Here is a 14,138-nt window from a genome sequence, read left to right on the forward strand (position 1 = left end):
ATTATCTTAATTATATTACCTGAAAAAAATTATTAACACAACCTTCAATTTATTAAGCTTCTCCATCTAACATATAATAACTACCTAGATTCTATTGAAGGTGAATTCTTGTGAGGGTTTTTGAGATAGTAAATAGCTCTGAGTTCTTGGATATTACCTAAACTATCTCCTGGGTAAAGATTCTGTTAAGAGTGTGGACATGAGGAACCTTTGCGGACACAGAGCCAGTGATCATTTGTGAACACTTAGTCGTCTGAGGCGGCTTAGAGCCTAACATGAAGTTGTACCTCTTGCATATCCTGGCAGGTAAGTAAGAAAAGGGAGGTAGAACATGGATTTAAAGGCCATAAATGCAAAGCTAAGGATTCTTCTCTGTATTCTTTGGAGATAGGGGACCATAAAGAGGAATTGAGAATATGAATGGACAGATGAAGAGGAATTTAAGGAAAGGGAATTCTTGGATATAACTCTGCTAATGATCTTGGTGTTTCTTGGATGAAGTGGTTTGAGGTTCAGTAAGAGAACGGAAGCCAGAGACAGAAACCCCAGTGTCAGACTATTTATAATATATTCACATAGTATAATATAATGAAGGGTAGCAGGGTATTGGTGATGGGAATTAAATGAAAGGATTTCGGAGCTAGTGTGAAGAATGCTTGAGAGATAAAGGAGGGAGGGTGCAGCTGCAATTTGGAAGATTTTGATGCCAAAAGCTGTTTTTCACAGTCATCAGAGGGTTATGCAAGTAAACAGAAACTCCAAGTTATCTTTGGGACCCGTGGTATGGTGGGTATGGAATAGCAGACAGCACTGAGAATGCAGACAGATGTCAAAACAGAAGAAGAGAGTTCCAATTTCAAACACAAGAAGTGTTCCACATTCTTGTTACTTAGTATTTTAGTTATTTTTATTTTCCTTTTAGTCTTTCTACATGATATGCAGTGATAAATTATTGTGACTAGTTTGTTTTTCCTGATGACTAATGATGTTAAGCATTTTTTATGTTCTTATTGTCCAGTTGTGTATCTTATTTTTTTAGTAAGTTTAAAATTTCTTTTCATGTCCTTTGCATAATTTAAAAATAGTAATTCCAGGTTTCTTATTACTATGTTGTAAATATTGTTTATGTATTCTAGAGATATATGTCTTTTGTCACATATATGTTTTATCTGTATAACTATATAGATAATTTGTATATATAATTTATAAAGTTAAAGCTATATATATATTTACAAAAGTGTAGTTATGTGTAAGTATAGTTTTTTATTTATAAATTTTTATTAAAATAAATTTATATTTAATTTTAATTTTAATTTCAATAAATAGTAATAATAAATAATCATTTTAAATTTTATTAAAATCTATATTTATATTTAAGTAGAGAGTTTTCTTCTAGGCTGTGAATTGTCTTCTCTTTTTTAAAAGGATGACATCTGATGAACATTTAAAAATAATTGACTATTCACTTTTTAACTTTTTCTTATGGTATATGCTTACTGTGTGAATCTAATAAATATTAATCTACCCTAAAGTCTATTGTGGTCTTTTGCCCAATTTTAATTGGGTTATTTGTTTTTTTTTCTATTAGGTTGTATGAGTTTATTATATATTTTGGAAATTAACTCCTTATCAGTTACATGATTTGCAAATATTTTTCCCATTCTGTAGGCTGCCTTTCAATTTATTAATTGTTCCCTTTGCTGTGCAGAACTCTTCAGTTTAATGAGTCCTACATATTGATTTTAGATTTTCTTACCTGCACTTTTGGTGTCCAACCCAGGAAATCATATCCAAGACAAGAGTCAAAGATCTTTTTCCCTATGTTTTCTACTGGGAGTTTTATGGTATCACCTGCCATATTTGTCTTTGATCCATTTCAACTTAAAATAGGGGTTCTATTTCATTGTTTTTCATGTGGATATCCAGTTTTCCCAAAACTGCTTATTGGAGGGACTGTTCTTTCCCCATCATGTGTTCTTGGTGCCCTTGTCAGCAGTCAGTTGATGGCATATGTGTGAGTTTATGTCTGGGCTCTCTCTTCACTTTCATTGTCTGCTTTCATGCCAACACTATACTGCTTTGATGATAAAGCTTGGTTGGATAGCTTGAAACCAGGTAGTGTGAGATCTCCAGCTTTGCTCTTCTTTCTGAAGATTGCTTTGGCCATTTGGGGTATTTTTTGTTCCAAATAAATTGTAGGATAGGTTTTTCTATGTCGTGAAAAATGCCATTCAAATTTTGATAGGGATTTCTTGAATCTGTAGATGGCTTTGGGTTGTATGTACATTTTCACAGTATTAATTCTTCCAGTTCATGGGCATGAAATATCTTTCTTTTTATTTGTGTCTTCTTTAATCTTTTCATCTATGTCTTAGAGTTTTCAGTGTACAAATCTTTCACTCCCTTGTTTAAATTTATTACTTGGTGTTTCATTGTTTATGAAGCAATTGAAAATAGGATTGCTTTCTTAATTTCTCCTTCAAATAACTTGTTAGTATATAGAAATGCAGCTGATTTCAGTGTGTTGATTTTATACCCTTCAACTTTAATGAGTTCATTTAGTTCTAACAGTTTTTTGGTCAAATTGGGATTTCCAATATTTCAGATCCCATTATCTGTTAACAGAGATAATTTAACCTCTTCCTTTCCCATATGTATGCTATTTATTTATTTATTCACTGCCCAAGTGCTATGATTTGGACTTGCAGGACTATGTTAAATAGAACTGGTGAGAGTGAGCAGCCCTGTGCTATTCTTCATCTTAGAGGAAAGGCTTTTAACTTTTGAACACTGAGTGTGCATTGGTACAGGTGCTCTGTGTGGCTGCGACACTGGAGTGTAAGGTGCAGGTATGTGCAGACCTCCCATGGAACCAGGAAGTTGGTCTTGCTGCAGTGACTGGCCGGGGGTGGGGTGTGTGTGCAGTGGACGCAGCAGGGACGGTGGCTCTGGGAGGTCAAGGGCAGCAGTGGCTTGGGCCCAGCTGAAAGGAAGCAGTAGTAACACAGCCTGGTCATGGGGGGGTCGAATTTCCAGAATCTCCCAACTAGTCTGTTCATTTACATATCAGTAGTTGTTTTGCAGAGCCTCTCCTCAATCTGGAGCAATGAGTGGAGAGAAAACGGCCATTCTCTCTTCCCCCTCCTTTCCTGGTACTTACATGGTCTGGCATCTGCCGGTCACCAATGGAGCTCCTCCTGGAAGAGGCAGGCAGGAAGCAGACAGCACCCCGTGGCTGTGGATCGTGAGCTGCAGCCAGAGGAGACGGTCAGTGCCAAGCCTGGCCAGCACATCGGAGCACTCTGCGAGCAATAAAAATGGTTTCTCCCAACCTGCTCTAACCTTGACTTACTTCAGTTTCCCGTATTTCATAGGAGACTTACCCCGAGTCTTCCCCCAAAGCTGCCTCGAGCGTGGGTCGGCAGGATCTGTAAACCTGGAATCTGTCTTTATGGGCACAATGTGCGGGTGGGATGCCCCTATGGATGGTAGGGAAATACCCTTGAACCCCCTTCGGGTGGTGGTGAGACAGCTGGGAAGCCCGGCTGTTGATGGTGGGGCCTCACCCAGGGATCCCCATAGTGGTTGGTGGGGATTCACCTGGGGACTCCCCAGGGGGTATCTGGTCCCAGGTAAAGTGCTTCATGGGCCCTCCCCACACCTGGGGAGCAGTGGGGACACCAGAGGCGGCAGAGTTGGCCCTCCGCAACATAGGGGAGCTCCTCAGGGGAACTGAGTGGTCACGGGGTTGCAGGAGTATGTGGGGTGGCTGTTTTCTGTGGCCTTGGAAAGGGTCACCGACCAGAGGGACTCAGCTCAGAACTGACTGGAAGAACAGGAAGACGAGTTGTGGGATGCTCTGAAAAGGGGAGGAAAGGTGCGGACAACTGAGGTTGTGCTGCTGAGACACGCTAGAGACACGGGAGGAGGCAGCAGAAAAATGCAAGCTGCAAAGAGGAGGAAAGAGTGGTGGCTTCACCCTGGAGATGGTAGAGAGCTGGGGCCGGGGAGGGGGCTGCTGCGAGGCCACCGCTGGAGACAGCAACCCCTCCTGTACTGAAAGCCCGCCTGGTGGTAGCTAAGAAAATAGAGACGCAACAACCGTGGTTTCCTCGGGGGCGGTGGGGGGGCCACCCCCTCCCCATCCTGTAGAGCCTCCGTGTCCCACCCCATCACCCAGGTGAGCTCGTGGATTCCAGCACCTGGTTTTGACAGAAGCACTCAGAGCCTCTGCATACACAGCTTTTGTGCCTTTGAGATTTAGGAGTAGACGACTTTGTTCTGCATGGGTAGGAAATGGATAAACTGGCTTCCCTGATGACCCTCTGTTTGGCAGAGGATACAAAATGCCCATCAGACCCTATCAGACCCTAGGGAATCATACGCTTTTTGATTGGCTGACTGCAACCCTTAGGGCAGTCTGGCCTAATCAGGGTGATTTACCCAACTTCCCCCTTAGTTAGAAAATGTATGCAGAGCTCCAGTGGGTTCTATGGGAACGGGACATTAGCAACATCATCTGTAATACGGACCCCCAGGGCCCCGATGAGGAGTCGTTCACCATGGGAATGAAATATCTGGTGCTCCATACAGCTCCCCCACCCCTCTTTGGGTCCCTGGTGACCATTCTTGCCTCCAACATATGACAACCCATAAGTGAGGTGACTCATATTATAGCAGATCTGCAGGAAGTTGAAATAATAAGAGCATAGATGGAAATACAGTTTGTGACTGAAAGAAGAGGTTCAAAGGGCCCCGTGAAGGTCTCCAGGACGCAGATGTGGGCTGATTTGATAATAGTGGGGTCAGTGAAAGACAAACTTGATGGACAGCCCAGTAGAACCTTGCTAGAGCTGTGGAAGCAATTAAAGCCAGAGCAGTGATTCCAGCTGCTGAGTCCAGGACACGGAAGCCAGAGGCAAGGCCCCATGTCCAGCCTGCGTGTCTTCAGGACTTCCTGGGATAGAGTACTAAGACCTCAGCTGGGCCTCTGCCCCCACAGGAAGGCAACTGGACATAGTGATTTAACTGAGGGGGGAGACAAGCCCCCCACCTTGGGGGATGTGGTGGGGACCAGAGGCCACAGGTAGAATTAGCAATTCACTGGTCCCCAGCACTGGCGGACACAGGAGCTGCATGTTCCCTGATTTCGGGCAACCTCGGGTGGTTTCCTGCGACCCCTGCTGTGATAGATGGATATGGGGGTAAGGCAATTAGAGTGAGGAAAGCCCAGATCCCTTTGGGAATAAGGCAATTACGGCCAATGGAGTTGCATCAGTGTTTGTTGCACACAGGACAAAAGACCATGTGGGCTGTAGCCCATCGGTGGGGCTTACATCTGACCTGCACAGAAGTCAGCAGCAGAGCCCAGAAAGAGTGCCTTGTATGTGTGTACTCTAATAGGGACTTACGCTGAGTCCCACAGCAACATGGGACAATAGTAAAGGGGCTGGTACTCCTTGTCAGTTGGCAGACAGACTATATTGGGCTTCTGCCCACATCAGAAGGATATCGGTATGCCATGACTTGTGTGGACACAGCAACTGGACTGTTGGTTGCTTTTCCTGCACATCATGCAGATCAGCAAACCACTAAAAGTGGCTCAGAGTGTCTTTTTGCAGTCTTTGGCTGGCTTCAGGCGATTGAGAGTAATCAAGACACCCACTTTACTGGACATACATTACAAGATTGGGTGCAGCAAATAGGAATAAAGTGAAAATTTTATGTACCATGTAAGCCTACCAGGGCAGGCATGATAGAGAGGAACATGGTTTGTTAAAATCTGGCCTGAAGTCAGGTACTAATAGACTGGGGCTGGTCAGTCCTACAGTGTTTGAATGAGAAGCCCTGGAAGGGGGCGCTGAGCCCTGTGAACATGCTAACACTCATTGCTGCCTCCCCTATGCAACTGCATATGCAAACCAAGGAGGGGTTACTGAAGCCAGGATATGGTTAGAGGAGCAACATCCTGCTGTCAGCACCGACCATGCTAAACCCTGGAGACTCTGTTGAGTGGATGTGGCTCTGGACATTTCGACACATGGACCAGTGATAATTGGTCCTTCTGGCACCTTGAGAACAAGGCCTAGAGGCTGACCTCCTGCATGTTCCTGTAGTAACAGTAGAGTGGCCCCCAAAGATCATGGTAGTGTACCCCAAATGGCCAGGAGGTAAGAACATCTCAAGGGGAATTTTGTCTTGTCTTTACGGCCAGTGCATGTGTCTCCCATAGCCCTACATACTGACCCATCCATAACTCCCACAGGGAGGGGGGTGAAGGTCTGGCATGCTAACCAGGAGGAGACCCCATTCCTTCCCCTGGGCTATCATAGGACCACTCTCTTGCATGCACCCTACCTAATGGACAGGATTTGCCTGTGCTGGTGTCATTGGAACATGTATCTTATCACCCTTATCCTGGCAGATTGGGCCTCATCCTAGCCGCAGCTGCTGCTCCACAGCATGGAGCTTCCTGTTAGTTCAGCGTCTGGCCTCTTACAGAATGGGTGAGCTATAGACTTAATCTGAGTACAATTTTGAACCCAGTTGGGTCTTCAGGCTTGAGGATTATTGTGATTTTACTGCTACCTGTATTTCTGTTGTTATTGTATGTTATCAGTCTGGCTACAGTACTCTGGCTTTCTAAACACAGGGACCACTGCAGAGGACTGGGAGCATGCAGATTGTGAGGGGAGAATTCTGGAGGGTCAGATTGTGGGGTAAATGGCTAAATTTTCAGAATCTCCAATGTAGCCTTAGTGCATTTACATATCAGTAGGTGTTCACCACTGCAGAGCCTCCTGTCAGTCTTGGGCAAGGGGTGGAGAGAAAATAGCCGTTCTCTCTTCCCTTCCATTCCTGGTATGTAATTGGTCTGGCATCTGCCAGTCACCAAGGGGATGCCAATGGAGTTCCTCCCAGAAGAGGGCATCTTACCTGGCACTAGGCTGTGAGGGAAGCCCAACCCAGGTGAGTACAGAGCCCATGGACCAGGGGAGCAGGTATGGCTCACCTGCCGTGGGGCCCCAACCAGGGCCCATCACTAGGGCACAGTGTCCCAGGGCAGGGAACGAATGTCTGGAATTAGTGGGAGACAGGCCTCCCTGCCCAGGGCTATACCCTGCATGGTGCAGTGCAGCCTGGGGAGACCAGTTTGCCAGTGTCAAGTGAACACAGCCCTGTGCCTGCAAATGCTCACATCCCTGACAGCCCTACTTCAAGTCACAGAGCCCCAGGACCAGGTTTCTCTAAGGAGCGCTGCCTCAGGGGAGAAAAGGGACATGGTAGAGTTTCTTGCCCTTTTGGGGAGAGCCATATTTGCAAACTAAAAGGTGGCTTTTGGAAAATAAAAGGATAAAGAGATAAACACAGTCAGGAAGGGGTGTGGAGGGCTCTGACTTAGTCATGCAGAAAGGGTGGGACCCTACTTAGCAGCAGAGGGCCCGAACAAGGCTTTGAATGTCAGTCTGAGTGCCCGCTGCCTGTGGGCCTGTGCCCAGTTTGCTCCACCTGCCTGAGCAGAGTCCACACCTCCCTGGGGGTCCATGGGGAGACAGGCTCTGGTGCCTGCTCCCTGAGTGAGAATCTCTTCAGCTCTAGTTAAAGTCAAGGAATCAAATTATATGATTGAAAATCTAAAGACCTCTGCTTAGCTCTTATTTTCAGACAACTTTTCTCCATGTGGTAGCAATATGGCCACAGATGCTTCAAGGTTGCATGATTCTTATAATTCATCTTCCAAAAAAGAACAAGACCATGTCTCAGCAGTTGTTGATATCAAACCCAGAAAAGGCTTCTTACTGCTACTTCTGGGGTCACCTGCCCCCTTCTGGACTAATCACTGTGCCCAACCCCTGGTGAGGGGTGCCGGGGCTGGTGAAGGCCCTGAAGAGTTACCTAAGTTGGAGAGAGGTACTTCACAAAAGGGAAAGTTGCCCAGCAGGCAAAAAAGTAATATACTTCCACTGTGATTATCTTTCAGCATTAATTGATGACTAACAGCAAAATCACATGTAAAGCACGTACTAAATAATAATAGGCACCCAATAAATAGTAACTATTACTAATAACAACGCTTTTAAGGGGAATGGAGGCCAATGTAATTATAAGAATTACACATTCAATTTGAATTTTATCCTTATTCAAATGCCAAAAAAAAATCATTTCTTTTTACATGTTGGATTTTGTACATCATACTGCCCTAATTTAAAGAACAGAAAATTGTACTGGTATCAGTGAAAACTAAGGAGGAGAACTTAGTAGTTACAAATTCGTAATACTTAGAGTTAGGTCATCATGCCTTATGGAAATAGTCCCTGAGAAATTTGATATCATTATCAAATTGGCTTCTATAGTTCGCTTTCCTCTCTTGCTTATTTGCTGATTAAAAAAAAGAAACGAAATGCAATTTATTATGCCAGACTAGACTACAGAACAGAAAAGGACATTAGTGCAAAAACTAGTGAAATTCAAATAAAGTCTGTAGATTAGTTAATAGTGATATTCCAATATTAATTTCATTTTGAAAAATTAATTCTGGTTATATAAGATGATAACATTTGAGAAAGCCAGGTATTATGTAACTCTCTGTCCTGTCTTTGGAAACTTTCTGTAAACTAAAATTGTTTTAAACTAAAAAGCTTCCTTTAAGGCAAATATCGAAAGAGCAAAGTCCTTGGAGGACCTGCAAAGTGGGGCAGACACACAAAGGAAGACAAATCCCTGCTCTGGAGGACCTTCCAGTCCTGCTGAGACAGGAAATGACCTTGAAATAATGTATGAAACAATATTTCATCCCATGACAGAAGCAGCGCTACACAGCGATTAAGGGAACAAACTGCCTCTCTCTGCCACTTAATAGCTGTGTGATATTTAATAAGTTACTTACACTCTGCACCTTGGTGTCTTCATCTGTAAAAGGGGATGATATTAATACTACCTATTACAGGGTTATTTAGAGGGTTTAACAACATGTAAAACACTCAGCCCAGAGCTGAATACATGGTAAACTTTATAAGAATGTTTATTATTATGGTTATATTAGAAAGTACAAAAATAAATAGCATGGAGCAGAAAAGCCAAAAGCAATCAAATTTCAACAGTATTAATGATTGTAACTTAATGGTAATTAAAAGACCAATTAATGAGCTCTTATTATGTTTCAGGCATGGTTTTAAATGTACCGTGTGTATTATATCATTTAACAGTTAAAATAACCCAATGACATAATGAGTCAGTTAGGGTTCAGATGAGAATGGCAGAAACTAGCTTAGCTGGTTTTAGGGGAGGAATACAAGGAATTACCTGTTAACAAAAACCATAGAAAAGCTAGGCCTTCAGGAAGGACTTCCAGAACAACATCACAACACTGACCAGTCAAAAAAAAACCTCCTTCCTGGGACTTAGTAAATCAAGAATCTGCTCTCTGGAGCGACGGTCCTAGGAATCTACTACCTTAGCTGCTACCCAAGGATCGGAAAGCCACAGTCAGAACTCTCGTCTCCTGAACGACATATGCCTATAGAGCCACAAAAGCAAATGAGAATTGTGGTAACATTCACTGATATAAAAACCACAGACGAAAAGAGAATTGGTGAGAAAGATCACAACTTCAGTTTAGGACATGCAGTTCCTATGAAATGTCCAAATGTATATTTCTAGAAGGCAATAGGAAGTACAAATTTGTAGGGGACAGATTTAGACTAAATTTATAGAAAAGAATGAGGTAAGTGCTTTATAAACATTTTCTTTATCCCAACAGCAAGCAAGTCATGAGTTATTATTATGCCCAAGAAAATGAGGTTTGCAGTAGTTAATACTTGACTGAGGTCACACAGCTGATAGGAATCAGTCAAAATTCAAGGAAAAGGTTTTCAAACTCCTACACTTAACCACTGGACAAGCCTGGAACCGATCCTCCTATGGGCAGTGAATGAAACTGCAGAGTATATGAGGTCACCCAAGGAACATCCATAGAACAAGAAGAAAAGGCCATAGACAGAACCGTGGGATCACCAAGGCCTAAGAGATGAACAGAGGAGGGTTTTAAACAGGAGAATGGGGAGCGAGTAGGAGAAAAGTGGGGAGAGTTTATTATTAGTATATTATTACAGAATCCCAGGAAAGAGAATCTTTCATGAATGAAGACAGTTGTCAGCCAGTTGCCTCAGATGGATCAAATTCAATAAGGACTGAGAAGAGTCCTCCAGATTTAGCAACAAAGAAGTTCCCCATTCTAGCCTGTCATTACATACTTACACTCTATTGCTTAGCTCAAACTCTGTAAGATGCCTCCATTCTGTCTCCTGTAAGACATTTGAGGTTGAAGTGTATGTCTGTTCAGTCCTTTATTCCTAGGACCAAGCACATATAATGGATAAATTAATGTTTTCATTTTATAAAGGAATAATTGTGAGGACATAGATATGTGCTTCTTAAAGGTGCTAAATATATCCAGCTTAATGAGGGATCAGGAAAGGGTTTCCTCTCCTAGATGAAGTCTTGTAGACAAGTGAGACAGCTATCATGATGAATAAAAGATATCTACAAAGAATAAATTATCAAAACAATTTAGGAAGCATTCCCAGCTAGTTTTAGGAGAAGTCCCCTCCCCCATTGCCCTTTGCCCTCACCAATATTCCCCTAGTCTATGTGACATTCTTTTTTTAAAAAGTCATCTAAAGCTATGGCTCCAGCTCAATGATAGCAGTTGTATCCTAAGGGCAAAATAATGGTTTAGACTGTGGGCAAATGATGCAACAACTTTGGACCATGTTGTAATTCTAGGAATGATCTTATCTTCTCACCTACTCATCACAGTGATGTTGCATCAGCAAAATGATAGTCCTAGTGAAAAGGCCATTCAAAATAAGGAGTCAAAATGGCAAAATACTGAGGAAATCTTTGAGAAGACTTGATGGCTTCAGATGGCAAGAAGACAGGAGAACTGAAGGAAGCTTGCTGACGGAGTGAAGTGGGATGATTGCTTCTCTGCCTTACTGAGCCTCTCCCCTGTGAAGACAAAGAAAAAGAGCCCTGCTCAGCAGGAAACCTTTATCCTTTCCCAAACCGTCTTCAGTGGAACCTAGAATCTTAGAACTGTCTGAATAATAGAGGAGGATCCTTGGTCAACTAGTTTTGAGAAATGCAAAAAAAAAAAATCTAAAATAACAGATTCAAAATACACATTTGTATAATGAAAACTCTAAAACTACCTGGAATAAGTAAAATGGCTAACTTGTTTAACATATTATTTCCAAATAATTATTTTGCCATAGGGTGTTTCCATCTAACATGTGTTAATGTCCTGTAGCTTATGTTCTTGGGAAAAACTGATGGATCAGTTCCTAAATCTGGCAGTAGACTATGGTGGGCTTGGCAAGTATGTAACCAAATAGGCAAAAAATGAAACATAAGATAGCAAAGAAATTTCCCCAACCACGGTGAACTACTTTGAACCACACCTGTGGAACCCCCAGGGGTACCTGAATAGAGAGGTTTGAAAAGCACACAAGGAACTAGCGACAAAACTCTTTTCAGGTGATAAAATCCCAGAAGCAGACATTGACAGACTCCTCCAAAATCACCCTTACTTATTCACTGATGTCTGGAATTTCTTGAAATGGAAGTGACTGTCCTCAGTTACAGACATATGCTTAAAATGCAAATGATCTGCAGACCATTAATGGAGGTTCAAGATCACACCGGTGACCTACATAAAATCCTAAGAGTTGATGTGAAGGAAGAACAAGTATTAGGAAGCTCAGAGTCCAAAGAGGCTGTGGTAAGAGTAGTGATGGTGCACTGGAGGGAGGGGCTGAAAGAAGCGGTGACCCCTGGTTGACCATGGAACTGGCTCCGCACTGAGTCTCCACTTAAGCCAGCAAATTCCCACGCCCATAACCACACGAGGAAACTGGGAGAAGACGCCACCCGTGGTGACCCACAGATTGGCCTCAGAGAATGAGAGACAAGGTCCAGCCAGAACCCCGGGGCTGCCCTGTGTACAGAGAAATCAGAGAAAAGCTGACTCAGAGAGGGGATGTTTTGCCATTGCAGTCATTGACTCAATCTGAGGTACATTATTCTCTTCTCTTTATCATTTTTTAAATCACAAAAGCTATATGGTCATAAATATGAACTACCTCTACAAATACTCTCAATTCACGTTATCTGATGTAGCTAGTTCTTATTCTACTAGTAAGCACAGAGTTCCTCTAGAGAAATAACTGTCTTTGTTTAGAAAAATACCTTGATGAGGTGCTTGGTGGTGGAAAGGGAGGCCCTGAGACCCGAGATTGTAAGGAGACAACCTGGAGATTCCTAAGAGGTCCCTAATTTTAAAAATAATAATAAAACAAAAGTTTAGGATTGGAAGCAAGTATAAATAGGGAAAGGCCAGTGCCAGGGTAGGAAGCACGAGATCTAGTTGGTGAGAGTTTTTTAAAAGCAGGGAAGCTTAGCTCTAAATTTTAAATTATCTCCAGTGTGGTGTGGAGCCATAACTCTCCTGTGGATCAGTCCTCAATTCCCATAGAAAGTATTCGCTGTTCCCTTCTCATAGGTAATGTTATGTTATTGTAAGCATTTGTCACATTGTTTTAAGAGTATTTACCTCCCTATATCCCCACCAGTGAGCATAAGCTTCCAAAGGGACTGGGGCATGATCTCACTCATTCATTCATTTCTTCATTATTGTAATTTAGAAGAACAGAACAGAAAAAGACTACTTTCTCCCTATCCAAGAGTGAATATTAAGAGGGCTACTAAAATTCATTTCAATGTAATATTTAATGCTCTTTGAATCACTAAAGATAAGCAGAAATATAAAATATAAAATCCAGGGAATGCCTTTAGGTTTTATTTTAATGCAAAGATCAAGGAAAGTCTCATAAAACATGTATTAGCTGATCCAAGTCCATAACTATTTATTCTATAAACATTTACTATACACCTGTTATACTCCAGACACTGATTATAAAGATACCAGGTCTTCAAATGTAGTTGAACTGTGACCACACAGAATTAAAGCATCTATTTAATGAATTGAGCTGGAATTTTTGCCTTTGCTAACACACAACAGCCAGTTACCAGATGACTTAGAAGATATTTGAATAGTTAAAATTTTAAGCTCCACCATATTTGGGGTGTTTGCCATGATGTCAAAGATGACACTTTCCCATGAAATGTATAGTATAACAACCAAATGAATGTGTTGTGATAGGAAAAGTCCTGGACTGGGAGTCATGACCTCTATTAACTAGCTGTGTGACCTCAAGGAAATAAGTTCATCTGTCATCTTGGCTGCGATTTTACCTTTGGTAAAAATGAAGAAATTGGGCTAGAATGTCTAGATTATGGGTCCTTACTTGCTATACATAGAATGACCATTATGTATAGCAAGGACAAAACCAGCCCTACCAGGGGCTGATTAGCAGCCATTAGCACCTTCCGGGTGATTGGAAGGGAAAGATGGATAAAGTGGTTTCCAAGTCAAAGGTCCGCCTTTGGAGAGTAGAGGTCTGAGCCACGGCCGAGGTTGGACCCCAACCCTTCTAAGATGGTGCTCACATCCGGTAATGGCACATCCCACGCATCCGCTCTGCCGAGACCTTATAAGTAGTTCCGTGCTCATGCACACTGCATGATTTCCGCCCTGTCGCCAATAGAGTTAAAGGTCACGCATGCTCTCCCCTTTGATTGGTGTAGGGAACATATATATAGCGGTAGTCAGTGGTAGGAAAGAGAAGCCCGCAGAACCAGAAGCTAGGGAGGTAGCGCCCAGAGATTAGAGCGAAACTAAAAGAGCTCTAACTTGTACTTCCTGTGTGCAAGCTGCAATCTTTCTGTAACACCGCCTGTGAGAAGAAATTAAAGCTGATTGAAACCGAAGCAGGTCTCCTGTGATTGTGTCGACTCGATCCACGGGAAGCGGGCGCGATACAACAGGTTGTGAAGCATGGTAAGTCTGGTAGATGAACAGTCAAGCCCAGGCTTGAAAAATATTTGATGCTTTTTTCATGTAATTCAAGAGGAATTCAGAGTAATGTTGACCACTGTGAGAAGAAATAATTGACTAAAAGGAGACTTGCAGAAGGGAATCCTCCGCGCTCCACTAAGTACTTGGGGGGTGAGGGATG

Source organism: Manis javanica, chromosome 6 (assembly GCF_040802235.1).
Source record: "Manis javanica isolate MJ-LG chromosome 6, MJ_LKY, whole genome shotgun sequence".
In the NCBI taxonomy this organism is placed as follows: domain Eukaryota; kingdom Metazoa; phylum Chordata; class Mammalia; order Pholidota; family Manidae; genus Manis; species Manis javanica.